This window comes from Jaculus jaculus, chromosome 7 (assembly GCF_020740685.1).
Source record: "Jaculus jaculus isolate mJacJac1 chromosome 7, mJacJac1.mat.Y.cur, whole genome shotgun sequence".
NCBI classification, from domain to species: domain Eukaryota; kingdom Metazoa; phylum Chordata; class Mammalia; order Rodentia; family Dipodidae; genus Jaculus; species Jaculus jaculus.
The window spans coordinates 145735200-145761861 of NC_059108.1; the positions used below are offsets into that span (position 1 = coordinate 145735200).

The 26662-nt window shown below is 47.5% G+C and overlaps 1 protein-coding gene and 1 pseudogene across 2 annotated transcripts in view; one reads left to right on the forward strand and one right to left on the reverse strand.

Moving 5' to 3' along the window:
- Rgs6 (regulator of G protein signaling 6) overlaps nucleotides 1–26662 on the reverse strand; it is a 610193-nt gene that overhangs the window by 128478 nt on the left and 455053 nt on the right. The gene's annotated exons all lie outside the window — the stretch shown is intronic.
- Nucleotides 19747–20793, forward strand: LOC123462115 (annotated as a pseudogene).

Sequence of the window (26662 nt, forward strand, 5' to 3'; positions counted from 1 at the left end):
TCCCCCACCTGGCCTTTGCTTGTGGAGATTCTTACTGTCAGGGCTCTTGTCTCAGCCTGGAATTAGACAGCCCTAGACGGGAGCACTGGGTGAGTGTTGGCCTCCTGCTGTGTTTAGTTTATTAGGGTTGCCATAGCAAAGCACCATCAAATGGGTGCCTCAAACCTCAGCAGTTCATGTTGTCTGGGCACAAGTTCAAGGTGCCAGAAGTGTTGGTTCCTTTTGAGGGTTGGGAGACAGAATCTATCTCGTGCTTCTCCGATGGTCTGCTGGGAAACCGTGCTGGTCTTGTCCCATCCCACTACCACCAGGTCTGCCTTCGTCTCCACGTGTCCTTCTGTGCAATCTCTGCCTGTTTCTTCATTTATAAGGATACGAGTCATGTTGCCGTAAGGCACACCACTGCATTTCTAAATAGAGTCACATTCTAAGGTTCGGGGGAGGGATACAGTTAAGCTCTTTGTTTTAATTTTTAATTTTTATTTTTATTTGAGAGAGAGAGGAAAGATAGAGAATTGGTGTGCCAGGGTCTCAGCCACCGCAACTGAACTCCAGATGCTTGCACCACCTAGTGGGAATGAGCAGCAACCTTGCCCTTGCCTCTCCTTTGTGCCTCTGGCTAACGTGGGATCTGGAGAGTCAAACATGGGTCCTTAGGTTTTGCAGGCAAGCCCCTTAACCGCTAAGCCATCTCTCTAGCTGTTTGTTTTTTAAAACCCTTAACACATGCTAAGTGTTGGTTCTGAAGGGTAGATTCACCATTCCATTGTTCTGTCCCATGGGAACACTGGGCATGAGGATATGGTTTAATTACTTATTCATCAATAGTTGTATTCAAGTATATATCATGTATAACACAGAGTCACCCATATGTACACATTTATATCTACTACATGTAAACTTTTTCTCCCTCTCTCTTTCTCTGTTTTGGTGGCCCATGGAAAACTTCAGCGCCAGGTCCGGCATATAGCTCATAGAAGGAGCACTTGTGTGAGGCTCTGGATTCAATGCCTGGTATCACCAGAAAAGAAGATTAGGCATAAACCAACACTAGACTTCAGATGGGCGTTTTACCAGGCCTTGTATTGTTTGTTTGTTGGTTGGTTGGTTTTTCGAGGTAGGGTTTCACTCTAGCCCAGGCTGACCTGGAATTCACTATGTAGTCTCAGGGTGGCCTTGAACTCACAGTGATCCTCCTACCTCTGCCTCCCGAGTGCTGGGATTAAAGGTGTGCACCACCATGCCCAGCCCTTGTATTGGTATTTTATAAGCACTGCTTTAGATGAAAAGTTTAGGGCATTTTCTCTGTTGTCATGAGTTTCTCTCAAAATCTTTTCTTATATCAAAAGAAATCTCACATACTTTAAAAAGCATTAAGCAACAATTCAAAAGCCATGTCCTTTCTGTCAGTATGAAGAGGACATTTGAGGTGAAAGTGAAGGTCAGACAGGAAAGGTCGGTCTCCAACCCTCTGCCTCTTGCCAGGAGGAAACACCCCCCTCCACTCCAGCGTGTCCCTTCCCCTGGGTCCCCTTCCACCCTGCAGTAAACGCTGCCTTGGGACAGCCCTGGTCTGCTGTGTCCCTCTCCTTTCTTCCCAACTCCTTCTGACTTGGTTTAGACCAGGTTGGAGGAATTCAATACAAACGCAACAAATAACATATTGGACCCAGTGATACCCAAGTCTCTTGCCATATGCAGTTTTAACTCAGAGAGTCTGCCCCGGGGATTGGGGTGGGGGGGAGACCTTCCTGGGGTCCTACAAACTGCATATGGTCCTGGGTGAGCATGTGACAACCGCACCCCTTAGCCACCCAAGCTTACTCAGCAGGCAGGACAATGGGCCATGTAGCCAGGGCCAGACCCCACCCAGCCGGCTTGGCCTCTGCACCTCCTGCTCTCGGAAATTCAAAGCTGCCTTGTGCATTATGAAAAAAAAAAAAAAAAAACAGGGGCAGGAGACCAGGCGAGGTTATTACCGACTCATAAATCAGCCAGGAGGCGCTGAGGCCTGGGGTGAGGTGTCTGAGGGGGCCTCCCTTTAGTTTGTTATCTCACCCAAGCCCCCACAGTTGATTCATAACCTCATAACCCTCCCGTGCCCGAATCCCAAGTCTTATATCTAATTGTCAGCAGCTGAGTACATGATTTGCAAGAGGATGCGGGCAGCGGCTGACGTGGGGGTGGTGGAGAGATTAGTTTTGTCAATCAAAGGCATCCCGGGCAAGGCTGAGAGCACGCGGGATTTAGCTCCACCATCAGCTTATTAAAGGGAAGGCTGGATGTGGCTACATTGATTAGGCCTCCGCGCAGGGCAGCGAGGCCTGTGGCCACGGTGGGCGTAGCTGCTGCTCTCCCCAGGGTGGCTACTGCCGCCGCCTGCCTGCCTGCCTGCCTTCCACTAAAAAGCAGAAAGGAAAAATAAACCGCGCTGTTGCTTTGGAACCCAAGTGATCTGAGGGCGGGCGCCTCAGCTGCCCTCATCAGAATGCTTCATGGGTGTCCTCAAGGCTGAGTGTGTCAGGGAGGGTTGACAGGGAGGGACCCTGTGGCTGGCCAGCTAGGGGATCTTATGGTCTTCCTGGACTGTCTGCTGGTCACCCCTTTGTGCAAATTTGAAACAAAAGTGATTTGTGAACCCTTTGAATTTAAATTAGTCTGGGAGGCTAAGGCTTTCTTGAGGGGAGCAGGAGAGGAAAGGCACAGGCCACAGCAAGGAGGCTCCAGGCCACGGTGGCCACGCTTGATTTGATCAGCCAGTGACTCTGTACGTGCCGCAGCGCACACACTCCGAGTCTTAAGATTGGCTCAGCGTGGCACTGTCAGCTCCTAGCTCAGTCGTGGACCAACCCATCCTGTCTAAGTCTGCCATCGACGCAGGGGTCACTCCCCCATCCATCTCTAGTTCTTGAGGCAACAGGGAAGAGGAACCTGGGGACTCCCCTGTCCTCCTGCCCTGAAGCCAACCCCTTGGTCTCCCTTCCCCCACAGGAGCAGCCAAGGAACCAGTGGATGTGATTCCAGGTTGCTGTCCCTATCAGCTCTGTGACCCCGGGGAGCTGCCTTCCCTTTCCAAACTTCACAAGCTATGGCAGAAGGCCAGTGTGAAAGGGCGGACATGACATGGGCTAAGCCCTGTTTTCCCAGCTCTTCACAGTACATTTCCTGTACTGGGTGTGGTTCACTTGGGTATGCGATGTCCCCCAGGGCCTATGCATTTGTGATTAAGCCTCCTACGCAGTCCCTAGTTGGTGGCAATTTGAGAGGTCGAATCTTGCTGGAGGAGATGTGTTTGCTTGGGCCAGACTTTGGGGTGTTATAGCCCAAGTGCTCCTTGCCAGAGCTCAGATCATTCTCGCTGCTACCTCCCAGCTGCTATGGCAAGATATGATGCCCACCCCGCTCTGCCATGCTCTCTCCAGCATCATGAATTGTCCTCTCTAGACTGTGAGCTGATACAAGCCTTCTCCTCCCATCAGCTGCGTCTGGCCAGGGGTTTTGTCCCAGCAGCAAGGGGGCCATTGCAAGGATGAGTAAGCAGTGGCGAACCTCTTCACGTGTGTGCTGATGCTGGAAGCATTCTATCAGCTACACCCCCAACCCATGCCTACAGTGGCCAGTGACGAACAAGTGAGGACCCCGCCCTCAATGCATTTGTGAACTAGGACATTTTGATTTTGAGAACTTTGGTGGGGGTCCTTGCGGGGTGCTATGAGGCCACAGAGAGGGACAGTTCTGAAGTCTGGCTGATACACTGTCAGGAAAAGATCACAAAGGTAGATGCACTTAGGATTGATTGAGCATAGCGAGAAAGTGATCAGACGGGGATGTAGGGCTGTAGAGCCAAGGACTTCAATAGAGCAGCCTGAAATATGCCACATTAAGGGGACCCTGTGACACCTCCCATTCATATCCACGTTGAGGTGGGTTGGACAGACCATCTTATGAAAGGGAAAAGGGGCCTAGAAAGAAAGTCTCCAGCATTCTCTAGGATCCTCTGTATGCAAAGCACTATGCCAGACCCCAGGGCAGAAGTTCACAATGGAGCGGAAAGAAAAGTGAGCTAACAAGCTGGAGAGAGAAGCTGGGCAAGGTGCGGCCTCCCTGTAGTCCCAGAATACCTGTGGAGCCCAGGAGTTGAGGGCTAGCTTGGGCAACATAGCCGTCAACAGGAGACTAGCCTATTTCAAACAAAAAAGAAGCAAACAAGTATGGGCTGGAGAGATGGCTTAGTGGTTAAGGCATTTGCCTGTGAAGCCAAAGGACCCAAGTTCTTTTCTCTCTCTCTCTCTCTCTCTCTCTCTCTCTTTTGTTTTAAAGAAGCAAGCAAGTAAATAACAAACAGTCAAGCTAGAGAGAATTACCCTGGTTGCTGGGAAACAATCTTCATATTTCCCCAGCAACAAGGTGAGTCCTGTCCCTCCGTCCTGCCTCTCTACCTGGCTTGCTGAACTCTCCAGCATGGCCACCATAAACGTTTACATAGGTCCTGTCTCTGGGACCTGATGCAGCCAGGCAGTCTCTGGCCCGGTTTCTTAAACTGGGGCATAGCCGTATAAGGGGTCATGTAACCAAGGAATGGAGGGCACAGGTGATAGGCAGGATGGTGCTCAGGGCCTGGTCCTCAGTGAGAAGCTAGCCAGGGTTCTGCCCATGGGTCTGGCAGTGGCCCAGGGATACCGTACACTTCCGTGCCTGTCTGCTGCCTCTGCCCGTCCCCAATTCTGTTTATTCTTTGGGTATTTAGGCACATGATCCAGGTACACTTGGAGGACATGAGAGAAAAGTAAAGTCATAAACTATGACTCAGGCCTCGCGGTGACCTCTGATGCTTTCCAAGCCAGGCTCTCAACGGGCAGCGCCTTTCCCCCAGGAAAAACAGAGGGACCCCAAGGACGCAGAGGGCAGGGAGGAAAGGTTCCTGAGGGCCCTGGGGGAGGAGAGTCTGGCTACCTCTTCACTTCCTCAGTTTCTCACTGGTGCATTCTCTCACCTCTTCCAGGATATGGTGCCCACCCCAGCCTCACCTGTGCACAGTGATGGCCTACCTGTTACGAACACCGTGTCCTGTCACACACACCACACGCACGCACCCACGAGCACCCACACGCATGCGCATGCAGCCACTCGACACGCATGCTCACCCTTAAGTGTCGGCGGCACGTCCCCACTCCTCATGTCCTGATCAGAGGCAGAATGCCACTTAAGTTCTGTCTCCTCCAACGAACTTTGAGTGAATTGTTGTGGGTTTTGTTTTTACCCCCCTTTTTTCATCTCCTAGGAATCTAGAAGTCCAACCTCAACAGTGCTCAGTCCTTAGCTGCTTCCAGTCCCACCTGCTTAGACAGGATCCGGACCACTTGCTCACAGGAATGGAGAGAAGAAAGATGGTCTGAACACAGCTGGGGTGTGTGTGGGGGAACCCCTGAGCAAGCTTCAGGAACGTTCTAGGTGCTGTTCACGCTCCCGGGCGATTTTGGTTCTCTGTGGTTGGAGCAGAGGCAGGAGCATGGATATCAGGTGGGGAAAGCAGAAAGAGACAAGCTTACGTGCCACGCTCCACAGACAGGTACAGCTTATGGGAGAGCGGATGGTCGGGTGGTACTGGTTGGATCCTGGACTCCACACCCTGGATCACGCCTGAAGCGGCTGGGGGCCAGGTACTTTGGGCTGGGGCTGGAGGAGCAGCTGAGTATCAGGGCAATGGCTGGAGGAAGGCGGGCAAGCGGGGAGGGGTCAGGCGGGCAGGCGGGCAGAGGGAGCAGGTGTCGTCTCTGTGGGGAAGGGTGGCCAGACAGGAGTAGGAGCTCTCAGGAGAAGAGCATTCTCACCATCAGACTGAGGGAAGGCCAGGGAAGAAATAAGGTGACTTCCCTCCTCTTTGCAGACAACACTCTGCAAGGATGAATGCAGAAAATCCAGCATAGACGTGGGGATAAAGGCCACTCACTGCACACGCTGATCCGGCACGTGCTTTCAGGGGAGTATTGCCCACTGCTTCCGTAGAGCAGGCTTTTGCCCTGAAGTCCTCCTTACTTGTTGCCAGGAGACCACTGTCTAACTAGGAGACCCAGTGCTCCCGAGGCACCCACGTGCATCATTTTCTTACGTCACTGTCTCAATATACTTGAGCGCCCACAAAATGTATCCATTTCACAGCTGAGGAAACAAGGCTTGGGGAGCCTAATGCCTCTTGCTTTTCTTCCTTGAACGAACATTTCTCATGTATGTACGCATTTGTGCCTGTATGTTTATGTCATCACTTGGCTAGGTATCATTCTTAGTGCTAACATGGTGAATGAGAAGGGTAAAGTTCCTCACGGTCCAAGTTCACCTTGCAATGGAGGTGTCATTAACAAGTAGACCATGCAAAGACAGAATAATGCATTTTAAAAATGTAGGAGAAGCGCTGGAGAGATGGCTTCGTGCTTAAGGGGCTTGCTGGCCAAGCCTTAGGACCTATGTTCAACTCTCCAGGTCCCACATAAGCCCGACGCACAAGGTGTCATAAACATGTAAGGTCGCACACGCACGCAAGATGGTGCCCATGTATGGCGTTCCACTGCAGTGGCTGGAGGCCCTGGAGAGCCAATTTTCTCTCTCTCTTTCTTTCTCTCATAAAAAAAAAATACAAAAATAATGTAGGAAGCTAAAGTAGACTGACAGAGCAGTCAGTGAGTGTGGGTTTCTGAGACTGAGCTGTGAGCGAGATGACATTTACCCAGAGATCTGAGTGACAGGAGGAATGTGGTTGTGTGGAGGTAGGGGCAAAGTGTCCTCAACAGAGGAATGGCCCATGCTTCAGCTACGAGTTTGAGATGCTCAGAGAGTAGGAGACAGGCGGAGCTGGATGATGATCCAGGAGACCCAGGATTTGGGGGTCACAAGAGTGGGGATATACCTACTGAGGCCCTGCCAGAATTTTAGAGCATCATACACTTTTGTAGGGCTTCAAGTGGGAGAATCTTGCTTATGTTTTCAAGTGTTCATGCGGGCTTCTCAGTGGAGAATGACCTGCAGAGCGAAGACCAGAGACAGAAGACTGACGAGGAGCTGTTTCTAGCGGGGTAGATGGCTGGGAGATGGCCCAAAATACGCGGAAGCCAGTGGGATTAGAAGCGGGACTTCCTCGGAGGCAGCACTGCCTCATAGACCAAAATTTCCTCTCCTGTGCTGAGGGTGGAGAGGGTGGGGTTGTGGCCAAAGGAGGGTCCGGGCTGACTCGGAGGTTTCAGCTCAGCTTACTGGACAGGAGATGGGCAGTAGGGTGGGAGGAGGCATGGGGCTTAGGGTGGTCATGTTACTCTGAGATCTCTAGTAGCCCTCTGTTGCAGTCCGGTTCGCATTGCTGGTAGAAATCACCCAACCAAGAGTAGCTTCTGGGAAAAAGAGGTTTATTTTGGCTTATAGGCTCGAGGGGAAGCTTCACGATGGCAGGGAAAAACGATGGCATGAGCAGAGGGTGGACATCACCCCCTGGCCAACATAAGATGGACCACAGCAACGGGAGGGTGTGCCAAACACTGGCATGGGGAAACTGGCTATAAAGCCCATGAGCCCGCCCCCAACAATACACTCCCTCCAGGAGGCATTAATTCCCAAATATCCATCAGCTGGGAACCTAGCATTCAGAACACCTACCTAAGTTTATGGGGGACACCTGAATCAAACCACCACACCCTCTATGGACAGATGTCCAGGTAGCCCCTGGGCACATGAGCCTGGATTTTCCTGGGGAGGGCAGGCTGAGATATTATTTGGGAGTCACTGGTGTGTGGGAACAAACCTCACACATTCAAGAAATGAGGGTGGTAAGATCCCCATGACCTGGCACAAATGCAGAAGGAGAGGCCGGGCGGATGGAGCGAAGCCCCAGGCTGTAAGGAGCACAGCCGGGAGGGGAAGCCGCGTTGTCTGTTCTCAGACACCTGAAGGAACTTGAGGATCCCTGTTCTGTGACAGCCTGTGACCACGGGCATCCGTTCCCCTCTGTGGTACTTTGAATGGATGCCACCCCCCACCCCCCATCCATAGACTCAGGAGTCTTATTAAAGCTTCTGGGATTTCCAGCTGCCTGGCTGGAAGAGGTGTCACTGTGGGTGGATCCCAGGGTCCAGCCTTCAGGTGTGCTTGGGGGCGGATCTGCATTCCAGCCTAAAGAGATGCAGAGAGCTTGAGCTCTGCGGTCCCCTGCAGTGGGCTAGCTTATTATGGTGCTGCTGCTGGCATTTCTCTCGGAGTGGACCGGTGAAACAGGGCTGGATTCTTCTATCATTCTGCTACTTCCCCTGGATCTGTAAGCTTCAAGAAATCCCTTCCTCCATAACTGTGCCTGGTCTGGAAGTTCACCCCAGCGACATAAAGCTGACCGTGACAGCTGGCAGGGGACCCCGCCTTATCTGTTCTCAGGCACCTGAAGGAACCAGCGGGTCTTTTTCCTGTGACAACCTGTGCTCACGGCCACCCTTCCCCTTCCCCCATAGGAAAAGGCAGGAAAAATGAGGTCAAAGGAGGCAAACATTGGCCAGAGTCCCCCAGTACCTGCCCGCCATCTCCACGCCCCTTTCCCTGCTCCCGTCTTGGTTTGGGGGAGCCTGCGCTCTTACCACCGCTGGCCCCGGCCGAGGGCTCAGCCCCATGACTGAGCCAAACAGCCAGTTAAGGGCTTTTGTGTTTACTTCTGATTTGTGTAAGTTTAAACTTGCTTTCTGGTTTTGCTCTCATGAAATCACACCAGACTCCCTGAAGCGTCTCGTGTGACTTGGGAATGGGCCTGTGGCTCCGTTCTACAGGATGGGCACTGCCTTCCAGTGGACACAGCCATGCAGCTAGGAAAGTGGGTCCAAACCCCAGGTGCTACAAGACTTGAGGCTCGGTGCCACCTGAGCCAGGAATCTTTCTGACATGCAGGCCTCCTTGGTATTCACCTTGCGTCAACTCCAGATCACTAGATGATGGCTAAGCGTTCAGAGAACACGCTGAGCATGTTCCCAGATGGCGGCCACCCTGCAGTTAGGAAAGGACAGAGAGTAAATCTGAAACCACATCAAATTTACTTTTCTAGCCCCATCACCACCCCTGGCCCAGGTGCTGGCTATGGGGTTGAATCTTTAAAGAAATGAATCTTTAAAGAAAATGCTGGTGCTGATAAAGAGAAAACATCAGGGGCCCGATAATGAGTGGGGACGGGGAGAGAGAATGCCCAAGGATGGAGTTTAGCTGGCTGGAGCAAAACAAAACAAAACACCAGACTGGTGAACTTTCTTGGACTGTCTCTCCACAACGGCAATGGGGGTCCCTAAGAGAGGTCTTCTCAGGCCACCTCTCCCCGGAGGCCATATCACAGAATAGACATCCACGTCTAATGAAAGGATAAGGAAGGTTGGCTCAAATCAACACCCTACATTTGCTATACTGGGTTGTCACTAATAACTGCTCTTTTTGCTTATAGATGGTGGCTACGCTGGGTTTGGCTGTATCTTAGGGCCACTTCTGAATCTTGATAAATTGGCCAGATTGCTAATTTGGAAAGAGAGAGGTTGGGGAGGGGAGGGAGAGAATTGGGTGCATCAGAGCTTTCAGCCACTGGAAATGAACTCCAGACACACAAACCACCGTGTGCATCTGGCTTATGCGGGTCCTGGGGAATCAAACCTGGATCCTTTGGCTTTGCAGGCAAGTGCTTTAACTGCTAAGCCATGTCTCCAGCCCAAGTTATTTTACTTTTTTTTTAAATTTTTTTATTTTTATTTATTTGAGAGCGACAGACACAGAGAGAAAGACAGATAGAGGGAGAGAGAGAGAATGGGCGTGCCAGGGCTTCCAGCCTCTGCAAACGAACTCCAGACGCGTGGGCCCCCTTGTGCATCTGGCTAATGTGGGACCTGGGGAACCGAGCCTCGAACTGGGGTCCTTAGGCTTCACAGGCAAGCGCTTAACCGCTAAGCCATGTCTCCAGCCCAAGTTATTTTACTTGTAAGTCAGTAGTAGAGGCCAGGAAGCTAGAAGGGGCTGTGAGGGAGGGGGGAAAAGAGGGAAGAGCTTAAGGGGAGGATATAGTGGTTATGTAAGCGGGGGGGGGGGGCAAAATCCTGGGGGTGCAATGATCTCAGTGAGGTCAGGGGAGGGCACAGAGGAGAAGCAGGTATGAGATGGGTAGAGATGTTATGAATAAGCCGTACGGAAACCTACTACTACTACTTGATCAGTTAAATAATATATGTGTTACTGGGCATGGCGGCACATGCCTTCAATCCCAGCACGCAGGCTGGGGTCGGAAGATCTGGGCCCAGAGTGAGTTTCAGATCATTCTGAGCTAGAGTGAGACCCTGCCTCAAAACCCCCAAAACAAACAAACAAAACAAAAACCTCACAGAACAAATAAATAATATATGTGAAAAAAAAAGAGTGGGCAGAAGTACCCTCGGGAGAGGGTAATGCTGTGCCCAGAAGCTACAGATCATTATAAGAAAGTATTGGTACGAGGAGTGGGCTACCTTCCAGCAAGTTTTGGCCAGGGAGACCCCTGAGGCCTCCAGAACATTACAGGCTATTGCCCAGGTTCTTGGTTGCCCACCAGCACTAGATGGTAAGACCCTATTGCTGTAAACTCCACCAGCTTTGACTGCAGGTCACTGAGAAATCAGGCTGGCGCTGAGCTGGAAGCTTCCTCCCTGTTGACTAGCTGTCAGGAGGCTGGAAAGAGTTATGCAGCCTGTTGGGGGAGAAAAGTCATCAGTGGTCTTAACCAGCAGTGGACTCTGAAAGCTTTAAGGCTGGCCAGCCAGGCCACATGTGACAAGGGGTACAATGGTGGTCTGTTATGGGGAAACCCACCTGCTTTCTGATTGGATCTGAGGCCTGCGCCATAGGGGGGAATGCCTGCCTAGTACTGAAAACCTAACTGAAGCCTATGGCTTAGGAGGTCATAAGCCCTCGGGGAGAAACTGCTACTGATGTCTGGCTAAATGCATATATTATGCCACCAAACTTCCCACATATTCTTATGCCCATATGTCAATGTTACTCCGAATTGTGGCTAGAGAATCTTCTCGTTTTCAATGGTGGTGACTACTGAGGTGACTCAAAATTCACCCAACTACTAAGAAGAGACAGTGGAGCGTTCAGTACTGGAACGTCTCTGTCACACCCTCCAAGGCTCAAGATCTAGTGCAGGAGCAGCGGTGGACGGAATGCAAGAGCCAGAGGAAGAAAGGACTGCTCACCATACTGACTTCCAGACACAAAGTGGTTTCTGGGGACACCAACAGTGGCTGACGCTACCTCTACGAGGCCTGCATAGGAGGAGGAAGAAGAAAGTGACATCAAAACAGCAGAGAGACTAGTTGGAATGTAGGGCTTTAGTAGAAAGGGAACTTAGAGATTCAGGAAAGGGGCTATGACCATGGTATTTAAAAAATATTTTATTTATTTATTTACTTTGAGAGAGAAAGAGAGAGGCAAATAGAGAGAGAGAGAATGGGTGCACCAGGGCCTCTAAGCCACGGAAAACGACCTCCAGGTGCATGTGTCACCTGTGCATCTGGTCCTGGGGAAGCAAATCTGGGTCCTTTGGTTTTGCAAGCAAGTACCCTAACTTGTAAGCTATCTCTTCAGCCCTGATCATGGTATATTATCTATATGTGTGGAAGTTGTCAATAAAAAGTTAAAAAAGAAAGTTACCTTACTCTTTTTTTTTCCCCACATTGTTTACATGTGTGTTAACGAACAGGGATAAACAAACAGTTCTACTTTAAATCAACCAGGACTAGAGTTTGACATGTTTGGTGGTTTAACTATAAAATGTCCCTCATAAGCTCATATGTTTCAGCACTTGGACCCTGACAAAGTGGCACTATTTGGGAGGGTCGTAGCACCTTTACGAGGTGGAATCTTGCTGGGGGAAGATGTCACTGGGGCAGACCCTGAGATGTTATAACCCTTTTATAGCCTGTTCTCTCTGCCTTTCTCTTCCTCCTTTTTCCTCCCTGTCTATGATGCAATACTGGCTTCCAGCTCTTGCCACATTTTCCCTGCCATGATTGACTCCACCCTCTCGAACTGTAAGCCAGAATAAACCTTTTCCTTCTAGAAGTTGCTTTCTGGTTGGATATTTGTTCACAGCAATGAGAAAGCACGTGATACAATATATCACTAGCCCATTCTGCTCACTTGGATTCTCCTGAGAATGTTACAGTAGAAAATGATCCCAGGGCTGAAGGAATGGTGAGAGCCCAGATGGCTAGTGAGGTAGTCCAGCTAAGGCCACAGGCAAGAACTAAAGGCTGGTGGTTTATCAATGCGAGACGAAAGCCCTGTCCACTTTTTAAAAACGTTTCCTCAGCAGCTATCATACCCATGCTTATGACCATTCTGGTCCATACTTAGAGTAACAGACTGGACAGCCAGACTTGCAGTTTATTCGGAATAGAATTGTACATAATATGCAGAAATGCAAAACAGAACCAACAAGCAGTGGCCTACGAAGTCTGCTGATCGCTCCATGGGTCATCAAGAAGCCATGTTTTGCATTGCATCACGGATGGACGAGGAACTCAAGAGACCCCGCCACTCCCAGAGGAGCTACTGGCAGCTAAGGGTTGCTGGGCAGGAGGGTCATATCAGTCACTGGCATAGCCAGTGGTAAATTGCCCATGCTCCAGGAACTATTACCCGTCTCTCATGCTTATGCAAGCAGCCCTAATTAACTCTCTCTCTCTCTCTCTCTCTCTTGCACGCCCGCGCACACATAGACACACAGACACCCAAAAGTGGGAAGGGGATTAGTTGGGAAGGAGAAGGGATTTAGCAGAAGTGGATGGGGATAAGAGAAGGCAATGGGGTGGAATATGATTAAAATACATTACATGCATATATGCAATTAGCAAAAATAAAATAAAATTTAAATTGAAAATATTCCGTGTTTGGGGGCCTGGAGAGCTGGTCCAGTGGATAAGATAAAGCACTCACCATGCGGGTACAACAAGCAGAGTCCCCTGTCCTCACGTGAATACAGGGCGTGGTGGCCTGCCTGAAATCACAGCGCTTGGGAGGTAGAACTGGGAACCCTCTGGGCAAGTTAACTGGCTAGAATAGGGCCAGGCTGTGAGCTCTGGGCTCAAATGAGAGACCCTGCCTCAGTAAATAAAGTGGAGAGCAGTCAGGGATGATACCCAATGCCAACCTCTGGCCTCCACATGTATGTGCATACGTGTGTATGTGCCCTCTCACACACGTGCCCCCCACACCCATTCACGTGCACAAAAGAGAGTGCATTTTTTTTTTTTTTTTTTTTTTTTTTTAGTTTTTTGAGGTAAGGTCTTTTGAGATAGGGTCCAGGCTGACCTGGAATTCACTATGTAGTTTCAGGCCTTGAACTCACAGTGATCCTCCTGCCTCAGCCTCCCAAGTGCTGGGATTAAAGGCGTGCACCACCACACCTGTTTCCATATTCTTTTACTTAAGCTACTTTATTTATTTATTTGCAAGGAGGGAAAGAATGGGAGCACGAGGGCCTCTTGCTTCTGTAAACAAACTCCAGATACATGCACCACTTTGTGAATCTGGCTTTATGTGGGTACTGAGGAATTAGACTCAGGCCTGCAGGCTTTGTAAGCAAGTGCCTTTAACTACTGAGCAATTTCTCCAGGACCCCCAAATCCATATTTTAATGTTATTCCAACTTAGTGGGTGGCTTCCATTCCTAAGGTCATGTAATGGTTTAAAATTGCTGTTGAGAGCTGGGTGTGATGGCACACACCTTTAATCCCACCACTCGGGAGGCAGAGGTAGGAGGATCACTGTGAGTTCAAGGCCAACCTGAGACTACATAGTGAATTTCAGGTGAGCCTGGGCTAGAGGGAGACCCTACCTTGAAAAACGACACACAAAAAAAGTGTTTTTGAAGCATCAGTCATCACATTTCAATTTTAGGAAGGAGGGAAGGGAGGTCTCTCCCAGATAATAACTCCCTATTGGCACATTTTCTTTTTCTTCTATATTTGCTTATGAAATGTGATAGATAAAATAATGGCTCTCTAAAGATGTCCATGCCCCATCCCTTGCAATCACAAATATGTTACTTTACATGTGTGGATGTAACTAAGGACCTCAGAGGGAAAGACTATGGAAATCAGTAAGTGTAAACACAGGATCCTGATGCCAAGGGGAGAGAGAGAGAGAGAGGAAGGAAGGAGATGAAAGAAGCAGACTGGAGAGAAGGAGGGATATTCCCAAAACCTCCAGACAGAAAGTGGCCAGGAGAGAGGGGCAGACTGTGATCTCCAGAAAAGTTAAGATCGATCCATATTATTTTAAGCCATGTAGTTTGTGACATTTTGTTGCAGCACCAGCAATTATCTTTGGCCAAATCTTCGTCACTTGACCACACCTAGCTGCAAGGGAAGCTGGGCAGTCTTTTCTGTGAGGCAACAAATGTACTCAGCCAAGAATGGGCCTTTGTTAGTATGAAGGAAGGAAGGGAAAATGCAGGGACATAGGCTGCTTTTCAAGGATGTGAAGAGTGTGCACACTTATGAGAAATAGAAAAGTAGTTTTGCAATAGGACGGGCAACACTTTGGATTCAAATCCATGTCAAGGAAACACACGTAAGAAACCACACACACAAACACACACACTTTAAAAAGCAATGGGCTCAAAAGGGTTCAAGCAATTCTGCTGGCAGAACACTTTCTGTCTTGCTTATTTGAGCTGCAAGTTACTCATCAGATATGTGATGCCTGAAGGGTTGGTTGGCTGAGCCCAGTGGGGAAGTTCAGAGTCTAAATTAGGGCTCTGGATTTGAGGGAAATCACTTGGCTCTTGGTAAAACTTCTGGTTTCCAAAATTTCTCTTGTTAAAGTCAGCATGAGCAACCTGGGCACAGAATCTACTTTCTCTCACTGTCCCAGTGGAATGCAAGGCCCGATAGAGACACCCACAGACCATTGCCGATAGCTGCTTGTAAAAATAGCATTTGAGGGGCTGGAGAGCCATCTCAGTTGGTAAAGTGCTTGGCTTACAAGCCAGGGTATTTGAGCTCAATCTCCAGAACTCTTCTAGAAACTGGTAGTGCGTGCTTATCATCCCATGCTGGAGAAGTGATGGCAGCCCAAGCTGCCCTTGCCAGCGTCAGCTCACTCTTGCTCTAGCTCCCAGCTGATAGGACAAATTTCCCCTCCAAACTATAAGCTGAGGGCTAGAGAAATGGCTTAGCAGGTAAGGCGCTTGCCTGTGAAACCTAAGGACCCAGGCTCATATTCCCCAGGACCCACATAAGCCAGATGCACAAGGTGATGCATGCTTCTGGAGTTTACTTGCTGTGGATGGAGGCCCTTGTGTGCCCATTCTCTCTCTCAAATAAATAAAAAAAAATTTAAAAAAGGAAAGTGAACATCACTATACCCAGCTATTAAAAAAACAACAACTGTAAGCTGAAATCAGCCCTTCCCTCCCATAAGCATCTTTTGGTTTGAGGTTTTGTCCTAGCAATGAGACGGTGACTACAACATGCATGGTCATCTGACAAAGCAGATATGGTTATTATCCCCATCCCACAGACGAGGAAACTGAGGCTGAAAGGTTAGCTGAGTTGCCTGGGGTCATTTGGTCTGTCATAGAAGTGGTGATTCAAATTCAGGTCTTCTGGCTCAGAGGTGGCCTAGGGACATCAGAGGGTGCCATCACTGAGGCACGAACCAGAGCTGGAAAAGTGTATGAGGGATCATGACAGGATTCTATGCAGGTGACCTGAGCTTCCTTTGCATTCTATTGGAGATGCTCTCTTGCCTAAGAAGACCGTTTTAGTTGTCTTTTTTTTTTTTTTTTTTGGCTGTCTGGACTACCCTTGACAACCCAAAATGTGTGGTAGCCAGTGCCCACACCACCTAGGAAGCTGTTTCTGGGTTTAAAGCATGGCCTGCTTCCAGCCAGTGCTGGAGGACAAGCCACCTAGAAAACAGCCAGGCAGAGCAGTGGCATCTGCGCATCCCAGTCCGGGAGCAGCACGTCTGACTGGCAGAGCCTGCATGGTGGGCCGTGGCCCCACCGCACCCAGAGCTAGACGGGACAGCGCCTCGGGTTCCCAGCACTTATTGCGAGGAGTGATCTTGGCTCCCAACAGAACTCATTAGTCAGAAAGTTCCTTATTAACACAAGACCTTCAGATCTGGATAGAGGAAACGAATGAAAAACGTCTACTTATGCTTTCTCCTCACAGAGCCAAGGATGGGACAATCCCGAGGCCAAGACCAGGGGAGTCTTAAAGGAGGGAAGGCAGAAAGCTACCGTAACTCGCCACTAACACAAAAGGACAAAAGGTGGCCCAACCTGGATGTCCACTTGGAGAATCAGGCAGACACATTAGCCTGGAGATCCCTCCCTACTCATACCCCTGGGGACCTGGCAGTGGGTTCAGGGGTCCCGAAAAGCTGTGGGATGGTATCTCAGGAGCCAGCACTAGGGGAGAATAGCAAGTGGACCGTGTTAGATTGGGGAACTTGGCTGGCAGTGATGAGGTACAGACAAGTGGGGTTCCCTCCGCCTTTCTCGGCAATCCTTCCAGCGAGCAGCGGATATTAATGCCATGGGCTGCGGGTTCACGCTGCCCTGCACGCAATGAATCCTTGCACTCAGAGTGATGGCATTAGGTACTGAGGCCTTTGGAACGTGACCAGGTTTAGATGGAGTCAGGAGGGTGGAGCCCCACAATGGGACTAGTTTTATACGGCGACAAAGAGACTAGAGGGTGCCTGTGAGGGTGCCGTGGGAAGTTCACTGTCTTTAGGCCAAGAAAGGGGCCTTCACCAGATGCCAGATCTGTGGCAGTGCTCAGTCTTGGACACAGCAGCTTCTACCACTGGGAGAAAGAATGGTGGTTTTTTTGTTGAATTTATCGACGACTTTTTATTCATGTACATAGAGTATTTTGATCATAATCTCCTCCCGTTACTTTCTTTCTCTCTCTCCCTCTCTTTTGGTTTGTCGAGGTAGGGTCTCACTCTAGCTCACACTGACCTGGAATTCACTATGGAGTCTCAGGCTGGCCTCGAACTCACAGCGATCCTCCTACCTCTGCCTCCTGAGTGCTGTGATTAAAGGCGTGCGCCACCGTGCCTGGTTCCATTGCCTTCGCTTAATTCCACTCCCTGTCTCCTTTCACTGACCCTATCCTCTTTTCTTCCCAGCTAGTGTGTCTTCTATTTTGATGTCTCTCTCTCTATTCTTTTTTTTTAAAATTTTATTTATTTATTTATTTGAGAGCGACAGACACAGAGAGAAAGACAGATAGAGGGAGAGAGAGAGAATGGGCGCGCCAGGGCTTCCAGCCTCTGCAAACGAACTCCAGATGCGTGCGCCCCCTTGTGCATCTGGCTAACGTGGGACCTGGGGAACCGAGCCTCGAACCGGGGTCCTTAGGCTTCACAGGCAAGCGCTTAACCGCTACGCCATCTCTCCAGCCCATCTCTCTCTATTCTTGTGTGTGGCATGGTCCATGGAGTTTACTAAGGGTTGCCTGCGTGGGTGTGTGTGAGGGGCTTATTTGCCCTGGGACATGGATCCCACAGCGGCTACACCACTGCAGAAAACGTCTGCCTCTCCCGCAGCCACTATTAACTGCCTATAATTCTTCAAGGGGGGAATGGGGACTCCATCACTCATGATGTAATGTTACAATGTTTATTCTTGTTTTTAATTTTTATTACCAGGGCCTTTTGCCCCTGTGAGCTCAGTCCAGATGCATGTGCCACATTGTGCATCTGGCTTTATGGGTATACTGGGGAATTAAAACCGGGCTGTCAGGCTTTGCAAGCAAGTGCCTTTAATCCCCGAGCCATCTCCCAACCCTAGAGTGCTTATTCTTTGAAGCTACCCAGTCTATGGCATTTTTGTCATACGAGTCTGAGTAAGATAGAAACTGTGCGAAATATCTGAAGGACATAGTAACTTTCCTAGCTTAAGAGCGGAATGAATTACAAAGGCCCTGGATGCCTTAATGGGGCCTGAGCAAGCTGTTTGTATATCTCCATCATGTCCTTAGTCCCTCACTATAGTTTCAGCCTATGACCTCACACTTTTCTACCTTGCTCATATGTCCTGCCTGTAATTGTTTTCTCAAAGGGTTCCCTGCACTTTGGAAACTCCAGATCTAACTCTTAGGATGTTGTCAACAAATTTCTTTGGTGACCACCTTGCTTACGATAAATCCAACACCACAAAACCCTTCTCAAGGTTATGGGCTGTCCCAGTAAGGGCATACATTGTTCTATGTTCATTTTTTTTTCCTACTTTTTATTTTTTATTGTTGACAACTTCCATAATTATAGATAACAAACCACAGTAATTACCTCCCTCTCATTTTCCCCCTTACAACTCCACTCTCCATCATATCTCCTCCCCCTCTCAATCAGTCTCTTTTATTTTGATGTCACCATCTTTTCCTCCTATTATGAGGGCCTTGTGCATGTAGTGCCAGGCACTGTGAGGTCATGGATACCCAGGCCATTTTGTGTCTGGAAGAGCGCATTGTAAGGAGTCCTACCCTTCCTCTGGCTCTTCCATCCTTTCCACCACCTCTTCTGCAATGGTCCCTGAGTCTTGGAAGGTGTGATAGAGATACTGCAGTGCTGAGCACTCCTCTCTCACTTCTTCTCAGTACTGTGGTGCCTTTTCAGTCATCCCAGAGGTCACCACCATCTGAAAAGAGAAGCTTCTCTAACCAAAAGTGAGAGTAGCATTAATATATTGGCATAAACATTAAGAAAAGTGCTTATGGGTAGTCTGGTGAGCATAATATATGCATTTAGCCAGACACCAGCAGGCATCACACCCCTAGGGCTCATGACTTTCCCTCTCATGGGTTTTCAGTATCAGACATGTATTCCCTCCCAGACAGTGGGCTTCAGTCCAATTAGAGAGCAGCTGGTTTTCTCCATTACAGACGTGCTACTTCTTTAACACCCATTGGCTCACTTGGCCTGGCTAGCCCATCTTAAGGCTTGCAATGTCCACTGTTGTTTGTTTATCTCCACTGGTGACTTCTCTCTCTCTCACGGAGCTGCATGGAGCATAGGTTTTTCCAGCTTTCTGTCAGCTCATCTTCAGGGAAGAGGTTTTTAGGTCAGCTCTAGCAAGATTTCTCAGTGACTTTGTAGACCAAGTATGTGGAATCTTCAGCAATAGGGTCTTACCATCTGTTCCTGGTAAGAAACAAAAATCCTCGGCAATGGCCTGTAATGTTTTGGGGGCATCAGGGACATCTCTGACCAACAACTCACTGGAAGATGTCCCATCCCTGGCACTGAAAATTTTCTAGTAACAATCTATGGCAATATATGCCAATATGTTAAAGTGTTTCCCCTGTACCAGTTTCAGAGTTTTGGGCCTGATATTAATAGCTTTGATCCACTTGGACTTAATTCTTGTGCATGGAGAGAGATAAGAATCTATTTTCATCTTTCTATCCATTTAGGTACCCATTGTTCCCAGCACCATTTGTTGAAAAGGCTATCTTTTTTCCAATGAGTATTTTTAGCACTTTTGTCAAAGATCAGGTGGCTGTAGCTGCTGGACTTACCACTGGGTCGTCTAGTTTGTTCTACTGATCTATGCGTCTGTGTTTGTGCCAGTACCATGCTGTTTTTGTTACTATGACTCTGTAATATGGCTTAAAATCGTCCCTGGTGTGATTCTGTCCTATGCATCTAGTGCGAGGTGCCATAGTTAGTTGTGTCCGTCCGTCTCCTCACCGCCCCCAAGTGCGTGCCACCCCCCATGGAAGATTCGATGGACATGGACATGAGCCCGCTGAGGCCTCAGAACTACCTTTTCGGTTGTGAACTAAAGGCTGACAAAGATTATCACTTTAAGGTGGATAATGATGAAAATGAGCACCAGTTATCATTAAGAATGGTCAGTTTAGGGGCTGGGGCAAAAGATGAACTGCACATCGTTGAGGCAGAGGCAATGAATTATGAAGGCAGTCCAATTAAAGTAACACTGGCAACTTTGAAAATGTCTGTATAACCAACGGTTTCTCTTGGGGGCTTTGAAATTACACCACCCATGGTCTTAAGGTGGAAGTGTGGTTCAGGGCCTGTGCATATTAGTGGACAGCACTGAGTAGTTGTGGAGGAAGATGCAGAATCAGAAGATGAAGAGGAGGAGGATGTAAAACTCTTAAGTATGTCTGGAAAGCGATCTGCACCTGGAGGTGGTAACAAAATTCCACAGAAAAAAGTAAAACTTGTTGCTGATGAAGATGATGATGAGGATGAAGATGATGATGAGGATGATGAAGATGATGATGATGATGATTTTGATGATGATGAAGCTGAAGAAAAAGCTCCAGTGAAGAAGTCTATACGAGATATTCCAGCCAAAAATGCACAAAAATCAAACCAAAATGGGAAAGACTCAAAACCCTCAACACCAAGATCAAAAGGTCAAGAAGCCTTCAAAAAACAGGAAAAAACTCCTAAATCACCAAAAGGACCTAGTTCTGTTGAAGACATTAAAGCAAAAATGCAAGCAAGTATAGAAAAGGGTGGTTCTCTTCCCAAAGTGGAAGCCAAGTTCATCAATTATGTGAAGAATTGCTTCCGGATGACTGACCAGGAGGCTATTCAAGATCTCTGGCAGTGGAGGAAATCTCTTTAAGAAAGTAGTTTAAACAGTTCCTTGAAATTTTCTGTCTTCATTTCTGTAACAGTTGATATCTGGCTGTCTTTTTTATAATGCAAAGTGAGAACTTTCTCTACCATGTTTGATAAATGTTGTCCAAGTTCCATTGCCAAGAATGTGTTGTCTAAAATGCCTGTTTAGTTTTTAAAGCTGGACTCCACCCTTTGCTTGGTTTAAAGTATGTATGGAATGTTATGATAGGACATAGTAGTAGTGGTCAGACATGGAAATGGTGGAGAAACAAAAATATCACATGTGAGATAAACCCAGTATTTTAATAAAGTAAAAAAAAATATATATGGCTTAAAATCAGGTATGGTGATACTACCAGCCTTATTTTTGTTGCTCAAAATTGTTTTGGATATTTGAGGTTTTTTATTGCTTCCAAATGAATTTTAGGATTGGTTTTTCTATTTCCATGAAGAATGCCGTTGGAATTTATATATATATTTATATATATAATTTATATATATATATAAAATTTATATATATATATATATATACATATACATATATACACATATATATGTATATATATATAAATAAATATATATATAAATACATATATATACATACATATATATGTATATATATAAATAAATATGTATGTATGTATGTGTATGTGTGCGTATATATATATATATATATGTATATATATATACACACACACACACACACACACACACACACACACACACATATACGTCATTCCAAGTCCTTCGGCTTTTAAAGTTTGTGTTGAGTAACCTGCTGTGATCCTGATGGGCTTGCCTTTACATGTGACTTGATTTTTCTCTATAACTGCTTTCAATATATTTTCTTTGGTTTGTGTAATTTGTAGTTTAATTAAAATATGATGGTGAGGGCTGGAGAGATGGCTTAGTGGTTAAGCACTTGCCTGTGAAGCCTAAGAACCCCGGTTCGAGGCTCGGTTCCCCAGGTCCCATGTTAGCCAGATGCACAAGGGGGTGCACGTGTCTGGAGTTCATTTGCAGAGGCTGGAAGCCCTGGCGCGCCCATTCTCTCTCTCTTCCTCTATCTGTCTTTCTCTCTGTGTCTGTCGCTCTCAAATAAATAATAAATAAAAAATTTAAAAAAAATATGATGGTGAGAAATTTTCCTGAATTTGTCTGTTTGGTGTTCTAAAGGCTTCCTGTATCTGCATTGGCATCACTTCCCCTATTTGGGAGAATTTTTCTTCTATGATTTTGTTGAAAATTACTGCTTTTATGCCTTTGGAGTAAAATTCTTCTCCTTCTATTATGCCTTGACTTCTTATGTTTGATCTCTTCATAGTGTCCCAAATATCTTGAAATTTCCATTCACACTTTCCTATTAGTTTGCCTTTCTCCTTATTGGACTATATTAGATCTGCCACCTGGTCTTCTAGATTTAGTTTAGATATTTTATCCTCTCCTTCATTCTACTCATAAGACTTTCTACAGAGGGATTTCTATTAGACTTAACTCTGTTTTTCATTTCTAATATTTTTGATTGGTATTTTTTCATTATTTCTATTTCCTTACTCATGTCTTGTATTGACCACCTTACTTCATTAAGTTGGTTTCCTGTGTTCTCCTTCAGGAGTTGGTTTTCTTCTTTAATTCCTTTGGGCATAGGTATAATTTTTTTTTTTTAATCTTTGTCAGGCATTTCATCTAAAATAGTTTCACTGGGGGTCATTTCTAATGGATTTCTAATTTTTGGTGGGATTATTTTGTCTTGATTTTTTCATGTTTCTTGAAATAAAATGTAGAGATTTTTGCATCTTGGGTTAATTTGATGCTTGGGTTTTCTAACTATCTGCAGTGTTCTTAGCCATGTAAATCCAACTTTACATATCTTTAAGGTAATTGTTTAAGGTGCCAAGGGAAACTTATACTCTAAAAAAACAGCAGAAGTCACCCTAGGTGTTGAGTTTGTCTACTGTTCAAGTATTGTGGTAGACTGGGTGGAGCAATTTACTAGCAAATTCTAAAATTCAACTGAGCAGTATACACATTCAATCCAAACCAGCACAGGGTATTTATGCAGTAGTGGGGATTAAAACAAACAGATAATCTAATAAACCCAAAGTCCCTAAGGGTGTGTGTTGCTCCGCCCCCTTAATCCCATCAACTGGGAGGTTGGGAGATTTTTGGTCTGAAATGGGTTCCAGGTCAGCCTGTGGCAGAGTTAGACACTGCCTCCAATAATGACGGAAGAAAAAGAAAAAGGACCCATGAATCAGGAAACGTCAAAGGCAACAATAGTCAACCCCCAAATACAGCTTACTTGAGAATGGTAAAGCCAACCAAGAATATGTGCGTCATAACCTGCCCTGACATGGAAAGAGAGATTAGCACTTCCAGTGCAGTGTTAAAAATGGTCCTACTAGGACCACACTTTGAGGGACACTCCCAGCCTGTACAGTTACACTAAAATCAGAGGCACATGCCTGCCTTTTTGTCAGCAGGCCCTGTTACCTTCTGGGATGGCTTCCAATCTTGCCAATGCTGAGTGCCGTGGATCTGGTGTCGTGATCGGATGTGCTGGATGCTATGTGGCTGGGGGCGAATGAGTTCTCTGGAGGTTCACGGCACTGGCGGCTGGGGGTTGGGGGTTGTGCAAAGTGCCTGGAGTTGTACCACGGCTGCTCAGCGCCTCAGCTGGTCCCCGCTGTCTCCCCTGCAGCCTCTCAAATTTGCAAGGAGGCTGATGTGAGTGTGGAAACCCCCTCCACCTGGCTTCTGCTCCTGCAGCTCTGTGCCCGTCAGGCGGGTGGGCACACGGACCGGGGCCTCTGGTGCCCTGGCAGGGTTCTGGCTGGTTTCCTCCCTTCTGGAAGATCTTAGTCTCTCCTGCTTCTCTGTTGTGGTTAATTCCTTATATACCTTCACTTTTCACTAGAAGTGTGTGTTTTGCTGTTTTTCTACTTATTTCATTCTCCTGGCTGCTTTGGTGTGGTGTGGCTCCTAGGCTGCCATCTTACTCGAATGTCCCTGTGTTAATTTTTAAGCTTCCACATAAATGAAATGCTTAATCGTGGCTAAACAGAGATCAAAAAGTCCAGCTATGTCCCTTAGGTCATGTGGACAAATGGCTTTTGACACAGCTCTAATTGTTCATTTTTCTATAACCCATGTATGGCAGGGCCTTGCTTGGGTACACCTCTAAACACCTGAGGCCACATGGGAACATTATAACATCTTCCCTAAAATTACACAAGTCCATGTTCTGCTGTTTTTTTTTTTTAAGATTAGGGACTGAACTCAGGACCTCATACATGTTAGGTAAGCACTGTACTACTGAGCACTGTCCCCAGACCTCTTTATATATATATATATTGTGGCAGGGTTTCACTAAGGTGGCCAGGCTAGCCTGAAGTTCATGATCTTCTTACCTTGGCCTCCCGAGTGCCGATCCAAGTTCTGATGAATGATAGAAGATGTTTATTCTCTACTTTCCCATCACCTCCAGGCTCTCTCCATCGGGACCAGCTTCACTATGTTGTCATCAACCTCTCTAGTACTCTTGCTCCTAGACTTCTCTGAACTCCTCAGCTGCCAGAGACCTTGGCCTTTGAAGGCTATCTCCAGGCCCCAGCAGAAGATAAATGAATCAAGTGATCACAGATTGCCTTTTGTTTCCCAGGGATGTGCCTGGCTCTCCACCTGTGGAGGGAAGGATGCCTCTGATTTTAGTGTAACTGGACAGGCTGGGAGTGTCCCTCAAAGTGTGGTCCTAGTAGGACCATTGTCACTGGGGATTCGTCAGAGACAGACTTTTTCAGGCCTAACCCAATACTGCAGACCTCCAGACTCTAGAGGTGGCGTCTGGCCACCTGTTTAATCAAGTCCTCGTCAGGCTGACAACCACTGATCTAGGGCAAAGTTTTGAAAGCACCGGGTCCTTTCTATCGAGGGCTTTACAAACTCTGTACAGGGTTGAAAGTGACGCAGGTTCTATTCGCTGGAGTTTCTACTTTCAAACCAGCCAAGGACTTGCTTCCTGCCTGTTGCAGCAAGGGTTCACTCCAACAGTTACCTGGAGTTTAACCAGTGGCGCAAGGAGCCATCAGAATAGAAAACAGGGGTCACTTGGCCACGGATAAAGGGAATCCTACAGTGTGTGCAGATTCAGTAGCAGAAATGTGCGAGAGAGAGAGAAAGAGAGAGAGAATGATAGAGAGAGCTCATGGAGCCCCGCCTCTGCCATCCACTCTTTCTAATGGGCTAGGAGGGCACAGAACTAAGTAAAGTCCTATCACTGTGCTCAGACACTGTGCCTCATGGGTAGGGCTGAATCTTTCAGAGTGAAGTCCTCCAACCTGTCTATCCGCCTGTCCATGCACACATCTCTCCCTCCTTCCCTTTACCCACCCATTTCTCCCTCCCTTCTTCTTTTTAAAATATTTATTTATTTGGAAGGAGAGAGAGAGAGAGAATTGGTATGCCAGGGCCTCTAGCTGCTGCAAGCTAACTCCAGGTGCATGTGCCATTTTGTGCATCAGGCTTTATGTGGGTACTGGGGAATTGAACTTGGATTGCCCAGTTCACCAGGCTTTGCAGGCAAGTGCCTTAACCACTAAGTAATCTTTTCCGCTCTCCATCCCTATTTCTTACTTAACTCCCAAATATGTACAAGGCTACCTATAACTTGTGCATTAGAAAGGCTAACCTCCCTCATCCTTGGCCAGTGCATCATCCTTATCCAAGTGCCCCTGGAGCCCCTTGATTTCTGTCTCATCTCCATGTTAGTTTGCATTTCCCTGTCCTTTATCCTCCTGTTCCTCATTCCCCATGCTCACGTTTGGCACATCAGTTCTCTGGCTGTACTGGTAAGAAATATCCCCAACTAACCCGTGTCCAGGCACAGGAGAGCGTTGCTACCTGTAGCCTTCACTGACTCTCCTCGCTCTTCCGATGCCCTCTCTGTCCTCTGCCTTCTGCCTCCCTGCCACTTAATTTGGAGATAGAAGAAAACTTAGTCATTTTCTTGGTCTCTGTTACCCCTCCCTGTATGGCATTTGTTCTTTCTCTTATGCAAAGAGGTCTGATTGTTTGAGGCTTGTATATAATATCCCACTAGGTTCCTCACCAAACAATTTATAAACAGAAAGAATAAGATGGTTTGAGTTGAAGGCCGCGAGAGGAGAGGACAGGAAGTGGAGAAGCTAACATACCCGATGGGCCCCCGTCATGGATAATGATGTCACCGAAGATACTGACAGATCTGGGATGAAGCGTAAGATGTAGCCAGCTGCCAGGAGTGAGGAAGAATTCCAAATACGGAAATGGCAGGCAAGTCTCCCCATCCTGTCACCTGATTTGGTGTCAGGAGGGAAAGCCAGTGGCACAAAGTACCTCTAGTCAACACCCACTTATGTGGCTCGGGAACCTGCAGTCAGAGGTCAAGGCGCACAGTCACGCTGCTCCGCGTGGCCCCAGCGGGCCGTTTGCTGAAGGGCACAAGACGATTGTTCTGTGTTCACAGAGCTTAGAGTTGATTACATCGAACTGAACTGGATGAAGAGAGGGACTTGGGCTAACAGTGAGTTAAAAGCCCAACTCCACTTACTGTGGATGACCTTAGAGGCTGTTTAACTTCCATGAGCCTTGGATTCCCTGTCTGGAACATGGGAAGAATATACTGATCTTACCTGCTTGCCACTAGTAATGCGACAGAATAATGCCTGGGGAAGGGCTCCTCAGACCGTGAGGCAATTGGCTGTATCTTTACAGGCCAACAATAGTACCATGGTCATTTGGCTTTTTATTCCAAAGCAAAAAAGCCTGGGGGAAGGAGTTCCTATACTTTATAGCCAGGCCTGCCTTTCCTTAGCTGTGTGATACTGAATATGTCATTTAACCTTTTGAAGTCTTAGTTTTGTCATATGCCCAGTTTTAGTTATAGTAAGAATTTAATCATGGAGGCTAACTCTTAAAAAAGTAAGCAAGAAAGCCAGGCATGGTGGATCATACCTTTAATCCCAGCACTCGG